General features: G+C 35.3%; 1 non-coding gene across 1 annotated transcript; it reads right to left on the reverse strand.

The window, feature by feature from the left end:
• Positions 1-828: 828 nt before the first annotated feature.
• LOC113458010 lies at positions 829-935 on the reverse strand. Its single transcript, XR_003378460.1, has one exon. It is a non-coding gene; the product is annotated as a U6 spliceosomal RNA (small nuclear RNA).
• Positions 936-8,286: the final 7,351 nt, after the last annotated feature.

Here is an 8,286-nt window from a genome sequence, read left to right on the forward strand (position 1 = left end):
AGCACAAGAGAAGAAATCTATAGGAAGCACCTGTATTTCAAAATAAAAACAATGTGTTGATTATGGGTAAGATGAAAGTTGAGAATATTAACAAATTTAATACATCCTTTCAGAATTTAAGACAATTTTTAAGCTTCTTTTTTATTTAGTCTTTGTGTCTTTCACATTAGACATCCCAATCCCACTCATTTCCTATTCTTTTGTATCTGTCCTTCATCTGAGCAACCTCCTCACCAAAATCAAATAAAATAAAATTTAGGAGAAAAAAAAAGAAAGAGAAAAAGAGAAAAGGGGGAGATATCATTATAGAAGCTTTATTGTGTCACAGGGAGTCATGGAGTAAACACTTTTACCCATATACCTTTATGTGCAAGTGTTGTCTGAGGTTTCTGTCCTGCCCAGTCCTACAGTAATTTAGTCCCAAAGAAAGACACAGAGGTCTACATTAATTATAAACTCATTGGCCTAGTAGCTCAGATTTTTATTAACTTTTATACCTTGTATTAGTTCATAATTCTTGTCTGTGTTAGCTATGTGACTTGGTACCTTTTTCAGAGAGGCTTGCTTCCCCTGCGTCTGGGTCACAACTGCAGATTGTGCTTCCCTCTTCCCAGAATTCTTATTGCCTCACCTCTACTTCCTCCCTGGCTGCTGGCCAATCAGTATTTTATTAAAAATAATACAAGTGATAAGATAAAAGACAATTGTCCCACAGCATGCATGTGTTCATTGCAGAGCGATTGAGCTATTTTGAGGACTCTGGTCGCTGATACAACATTGATGCTGGGCTTTCAATGAGACTCTTCTTGGACATCCTGTTGTTGGCCTAAAAGTATGGGATGCTTCACAAGTTTGTGTGTCATCCTTGCACAGGGGCCATGCAAATCTTATTTGTAGAATTCCAATTTTAATATATGCGCTGTCAAAGCAAGCACAGAATTTAAGATAATTTTTAATTTGTCTCTATTTTTTCAATTTTGTTATGCATTGTTAATTTTGTTAATTTGCTGGTAAGCTTTCTGTATACTATAATTTCACAGAAATGTATGACTTTGGATTTCATTCACAACATTTTATAACTTCAAACCATTTTTTATGTTTAGCTTTCATCATCTAGTAATTGTACCACCATCTGTATAACCTGTATCTTATAACATGTCAAAGTACTTAAAGTACAATAACATAATTACAAGAAACATTATATGATCTACTTAATGCTTATGTTAAATATAAACAACTATACATGCTATAACAATATACTGCCATTTCTATGATGCCAATTCTCAAAAGACTACTTTTATGAGTGATGTGTATGTGTTGGTGTTTGTCTATGAGTGTGAATTAGCATGTATATATATATGTGCTCACAGTAGCAAGAGGAGGGCATCAGATTATGTGCAAATGCAGTTTTAGTGGGTTGTGAACCTGTTGCATGGGTTATTGAACCCTAGTCCATTGAACAAATAACAAGAGCTTTTAACAACAGAGCAATTTCTTCAACCTTAGAAATATTGATGTTTGGGGGAAAAAAACACCTATCTTGTATCATTTCCATTGACCAATGCATTCTCACTTTAATACCTTTGGATTACTAAATTTCATTTTTTACTAAGAAAAGTAAATTGTAATAAGTGAGCTTTAATCTTTGTGAACTATGCACAATCGGCATATATAGTCATATATAGTCCCTTTGGCTTTAATATAGGCTTGTGTTTGAAAATGTGAACTTTATTAGCACCAGATAGCAAAATAAAGAAAAATACCAGTTTATATTGCGCCGGTGTTTCTAGTACCTAGAGACGCACAAATTAAAGGTTACTGTGCTCGTCAGCATTGGTGACCTTTAGAAAGAACTGAAAAGACTCATCTTTTCATTTCGAGGTTCACTTTGCAAATCCATAAAGAATGGTGTAAGGTCAGATTCAGCACTTTCATTCCAGAAAGGAGACAAATATATTTCCAAGATTAGCTACAGTACTCTCTAAGAATAACATGCTGAGTTGAGGCCCTGGAGTGTGTTGAACATGCCTAGGAATTCTGTCTTGAGGAAATGGGTAGCTTGAAGTTCTAACATCAGTCAGCTTTGTAAAAGAAAGTAACGATTCTACCATGACACCTTTTTACTTGTTGCAAGGAGATCACAGCTGTCTTTGGAATTGGAATTGGGGTATCATTTGAAGAAATATTTTAGTTACATCTCTTCTCTTCCATTTCATACTCCTTTCTGAGGAAGCAACAATCTATTAGTAGAAAGTGTTTCATTCTATTTTTGTTTTTGTCTATCTTTGAAACAGGATTTCTTTGTAGCTTAGGGACCTGACTTGGAACTAGCTATTGTAGTCCAGGGTGGCCTTTAATTCACAGAGATTCATCTGACTCTGCCTTTTGAGTACTGATATTTAAGGTGGGCACCACCACTGCCCAGCTAGAAAGTGTTCCATTCTTGCAACCTTCATTACACTACACACAGTAGGGATACTTCAGAAGCCATGTCTTTTTATCTGTGTTCATTACAAGAAAATTGGAGAGTTTTAACTCACATATATGGGGATGCCTTTGTGGAAGTAACCACAGGAGAGATCTTTCTATAAATATACAGAGAAATGGTGTACTTGGGTTTTGTTTTTTGGTTTTGGTTTTTTTCTCTTTTTTGGGAGCCTAGCACCCAGCTCCCAAATAAATACATGGAGACTTGCTCTTACTCTTACTTAAGCCTGGATTTACTTGGCTTCTTTATAGCCAGCTTTTATAACTTAAATTCTCATTTTTCTTTAATACATTTTGCCTCTAGGCTTTTCACTTTTCTTCATTCTATATATTTTTTTGCCCCCTTCTTCCTCCTTGGCGGACTGGCTGTGTAGCTAGCCCCTGACATCCTCCTCTCCCCATGTTCTCACTCCTCTTCCTTTTCTCAAGCCCACCTTTCTCCTACTATTTATTCTCTCTGCATGACAGCTCCATTTAATTCTCTCTCCTGCCTAGCCACTGGTCATTTATTAGGCCAATCATAATTTTTCAGGCAGGCAACATAACACAGCTTTACAGAGTTAAACAAATGCAACATAAAAGAATGCAACTTACCTTTGTATCATTAAACAAATATGAAACAGCATAAACAAATGTAACACATCTTTAATATTTGACATTTCCCTCTTTTGTACAAATAAAAATAAAAGGTTTTAACTTAACATAATAAAACTTTATACAACAAAACAGTTATCAAGTAAAAATTACACTTATAATATTTAGTCCATTTATACTTAGCAAATTTGTAGAAAATAATCCATTATCTATCTTAACTTTGTGATTCAAAGTTTTATTGCTAATTTACATTTTATCATAATTAAGGAAATCTATAATATTTTGTCTTTATATCCACCAAAGACCCCAAAAGGATGTAATATTACCTTACAACAGAGACATCCGACCTTCTGGACAGTCACCCAGAGTTTCTATGCAACTTTGGGCATCTATCTTCAGTCTATAGGCCTAGAGAATCTTGTATATTTTTAAGTGAAACAGAAAATTTGAAGGACTGTCCCACCTTGCACTGACAAATTCATTAGTCACTTTCCTCTGTGTCCAGAAGATCTGATAGACTCTTCTGTGAAGCAGGACTCTCAAAGGGCTGTCCTACCTAGTCTTGTCAAAATTCATTGGTCTTTTTCTTCGGTCTTAATTGTGTAGTCTGTACAGCATATGGTCAGCAATCAACACAAGAGCAGTTTCTTGCTAAAATGGCTATCCTTGCCATGCTGAAAGCAAATTTCATATGGAGTTTCTTTCATCCTGTCATGTTTTATGAAGTAAATTGGTGCTGCCAGGAACAGACATGTCTTACTTTTGTGAAAAACTTAGATTATTAAACATCTTAAATGCCATATTCTATAGGTCTTTAAAGTGTTTGGAAATCATCTATCTGTCTAAAATATGCCTGTTTAATCTTTTTTGGAGGGGTTTTGGTTTCTTGAGACAGGGTTTCTCTGTATAGCTTTGTATCCTGTTCTGGAACTAGCTCTGTAGCCCAGGCTGGTCTCAAACTCACAGATATCCACCTGCCTCTTTGTTTTGGGTGCTGGGACTAAAGGTGTATGCCACCACATTACAGCTAATCTTGAAAACATACCTAATGTGACTAGAAGATTGACAATTATCAATTAACTACTAACTTTATTTCTCACTCATACAATGCATTTTAAATGAATTGCGTAAGTGCAATACCTCAAACAAAAGTAGAAACATATATTATAGTATGACAAAAATAACTTCAAATTTATATCATTATATCAAAATATAGGCCAAAGCAAGATATCTGTAGTCCCCTAAATGATAACAAATATTCATAATCCACCAAATAACCAAAAACAACCCAAACCTTACCTCTTGGGAACGTGGGCATAGTAGTTCCTAGACTGGTTCCTCTTGTCTGTGAGTGAAGGCATCTTTAGGTATTCTCCAGGAAATTGAGATAATGGCCAAGTCCTGGGAAGATCAGCAGTCTTGTCGATATATATCACCTGTCAAGATTTAGGAGGTCTTCCTGATCAAACCAGATCTATATCAACCCTGAAGGAATCCACAGCCTTTCATTTCCTATGTGTGTATGTGGGGGGGTGGGGAGCAAAACCTCTTTCTTCCTCAAATTATTTTTGACTTTCATTTGACAAATAGAGTTTTTCACTTCTATTTTAAATTAAGGTATTCGTAAAGTACATAGACTGGTTTATTCCAGCAATCCCTCTTTCAATCCCATTCTTTCAATCCCATACGTCTAAGCAGCTGTAATTTGTTTATCAGCAATCAAAAAATTCTAAGGCTGCTCGATACCATATAGGATCCAGATTCTTTGTGTATCCTTCATCTTTATGTAACTTAAACTTTTATTTTATTACTTTACTTCTTTTTATAAAAGTTCTACTTTATTATTTTTTAACTATTTTTAAACTACTTTTTTCTATAACCATCTATATCTTTTCTCCTTCTCTTGAGACTCTGCACATTTTTAAACACATTGGAAAATTTAGAGTATTTTTTCCATCTAAATCTGTCTTTACTGCTTATCTCCCTTTTTTTCTGATTGCATGAGCATTTAAACTGCTAAGTTAGGGCATCTGCTGTGGCTTTGGTGACTGACTAGCTCTACCACATCCTTATGTGTACGAAAGCCAAACTTAAAGCTTGCAGGCTTGATCAGAGGTAGGTAACCAAGAACTGCATTAAGCCCTCCAGCTCTGGAATATTAGTGTCTGGCACTGTGGCAGGTATTTATCTTGTTAGTTTTTTGTTTCTACTTAGCTTAAAAAACATTAAGTAGTCTGCTATATGGCATAGTTTCTTAAAAGAGCCATATCCCCTCTCTTTATTTTTTCTTCTCTTTTTTTCTTCTGTTTTCTCATGTCCATGCCCTACATGAAATACAGGCTCCACATTGGGTACCAAAATGTAGCTTATTTATTTATTTACTTACTTACTTACTTTTGCTCTTTAGGGGTCTACTATCTAGCTACTAAATAAATACATGGAGACTTTTTCTTACCTATGAATGCCCACCCTTAGCTTTGCTTCTGTATAGCCAGCTTTTCTACCTTAAATTATCCTGTTTCTAATTAACTATGTTTTGCTTCTGAGCTTTTCACATTTCTTCATTCTATATATCTTTCTTTCCTTCTTACTCAGTGACTGCCTCTGTGGCTGGGTGGCTGAGCACTGGCATCCTCCTCCCCTTCTTCTCTCACTTCTTGTCCCTTTCTCAAGCCTAGATTTCTCCTCCTATTTATTACCCTGCCTGACAGTCCTGTCAATTTCTCTCTTGCCTAGCCATAGCCTTTTATCTCTTTAGTAGACCAATCAGGTGTTTCAGGCAGGCAAAGTAAGACAACTTTACAGAATTAAACAAAGTTAACATAAAAGAATGCAACACATCTTTGCATCATTAAATAATCATTTCACAGCATAAGTGATTGTCACATATCTTAAATTAATATTCCACAACAAGAAGGAGTATTCTTGGGGATTTTCACTCATCCATTCATGCTATGACTTTAAACCATCCGAGGTCTTGAACATCTCCTCAGATTACATCAGACTTACTGTTTTCATCATCCATCCTTGTGGATGCCAGAGGAGGCATGGAATGTGAAGCTCTGTTGTCTCTACTAGTCTTGTCTCTGCAAGTTTGCATTCCCGCTTTTTGCCCTGAAGTTGACTTTTTATCTCAGCACTTCTTCTTAGCTCTCTGACTGTTCTGGTTCTGACAACACTTTTGCTACTTTGGATTCAGAGCAGTTAACAATAATGCTGCCTTAGATTTTTCTTTTTTTTTTCTTAAAATGTTCTCCAAGCTATACCTTTAACATCATCCTCTTAAACGTGTAGTTTTTCTAACTTGCTCTATTTGAATGTGACATCTGACCAAAAACAAAACAAAACAAAACAAAAAAAAAAAACCAAAAACAAAACTGACTGCCACTTATAATACCTTCCTTGAAGAAAGGTGATCTTATTCTTAAATCTCACCTGAATATTTCTTTCCCTCATCTTCCTAGATCTGGATTTCATGTGATGATAGAGACCACCTATAAGGAGATTTAATTTAGGAAAATTCCCAGTGAGGCCTTCTTGTGTGAAAGCTACCATTAAATAAAAATAGCAATGCTTTATCGCTTGAAGCTCTTTGCCAAGTTTTGCTTCTACTAACAAATCCTGCTTATCAAATTCAGGACCAACAAGACAATTAAAAACCAGAACAAGCAGAATGCAGCCATGCTACAAACACTAAGAAAACCTATTATCTTTTAATAAAGCACAACATCTCCTGACCTGTTTATAATTAAAGAGGATATCCTCTGTGGTTGTAAACTACAGACTCCATATTTTTTTCTTCAGATTTCCTTTATGATTGGTTCTGCACCCAAATGCTCTGGGCCTGTGGGAAACTGTGGTCTGTATCTATCTTAGGGCTAGGATCCATTCCTGTGAACACCGTGGTCACAGGAAGCTAAGACTAGGGGACTTTGGAGTTCTAAGAAACATAAATAAATAAATTAAAAAAATAAAATTAAATTAAAAAAAGAAACATAAAAAATGGGATAAAAACGAGAGATGTGGCCAAGTACAGACTGTCAAATGTTAACTCGAATTTTATCTGTACACACAGATTTCTCAACCAGTTTTGACAATATATTTTTATATAGAATATACCTTATTTCCCATGAGTTTTAGAATGACTCTTGAGCACATCTCAATATTTTAAATCCTATATCCTTCTACTTTGTCTCAGAAAGGTTGAGGTATTTCTTGTCTCTAGCTTACGTTTTCCCTTCCGGTCAATATAGAGGTTAAAAAATATTAAATCCTTAAAACTTAAGTAGTAGTAGAATCCATTAACTATATTCAAACCCAATTTTTCTCAAACCCTCCAAACACAACCCTTACACTGGCCCATGCTGGACAATTTTATTACAAAATTTGTCCCCATGTCTAGCCTTTTATTTCTAAGTAACATTTGTCAGCTCTTGGACCCCCAGTCTGGAAACTTGCCCAGCAATGTGGTAAGTAATCACTCTCTCTCAGGAAAAGGAAGATAGTCTTCACTCATGACTCTTTGGTCTCTTTGTTCATTAGGGTTCTAGGATGACTCTTTTCCTTACATGATGTCACACTAATGAAGGGAGTGTTTTTCATAGCAAGATCAAACAGCTTCCCATCTGGAAAAAGGAATCACTGGTGGTTGAAAAATTAGGTACACTTTGTCAAGTCCTGTTATCTAGAAATAACAACATCTGTCTGGAGGAAGAAGAACAAATATCTTTATTAAGAATGAAAACCCAAGAGATTGCTAGTGTGCTACTGCTGACCCTAGTGTGTTATTGTTTAGTATCTCAGGTTTCTTCATCAAATGTTGCCTAGGACTTCTGCTTTCAGACTTTTAAAAGGTTTCTCATTTCTTCATAGCCATCTTGAAATGGGATTTATAGAACCAACAGCTTTTTAGTGCAGAACTTTATGGGACATTTGGAAGTTCTTGGGTAATTTTAGAATCAGGACAAGTGTATATCTTTTAAGCCATTACTCATTGATGGCTGGATTGCTTGCTGCTTGTTTCCTTTTCCTTTTTTCTTTATTTTTTTCTTCTTTTTTTCTTCCCTTCGACTCTATTTTTTTACACTATAATGGTTCCTTAAAAGAGTCATTGACTGAAGAAAGTTAATTTAGATCTAGTAATTTCCAGTCACTATTTGTATAAATTTTTTTTTTAATTTATTTATTTATTGAGGATTTCTGCCT

Source organism: Microtus ochrogaster, assembly GCF_000317375.1.
Source record: "Microtus ochrogaster isolate Prairie Vole_2 chromosome 14 unlocalized genomic scaffold, MicOch1.0 chr14_random_2, whole genome shotgun sequence".
NCBI lineage: Eukaryota > Metazoa > Chordata > Mammalia > Rodentia > Cricetidae > Microtus > Microtus ochrogaster.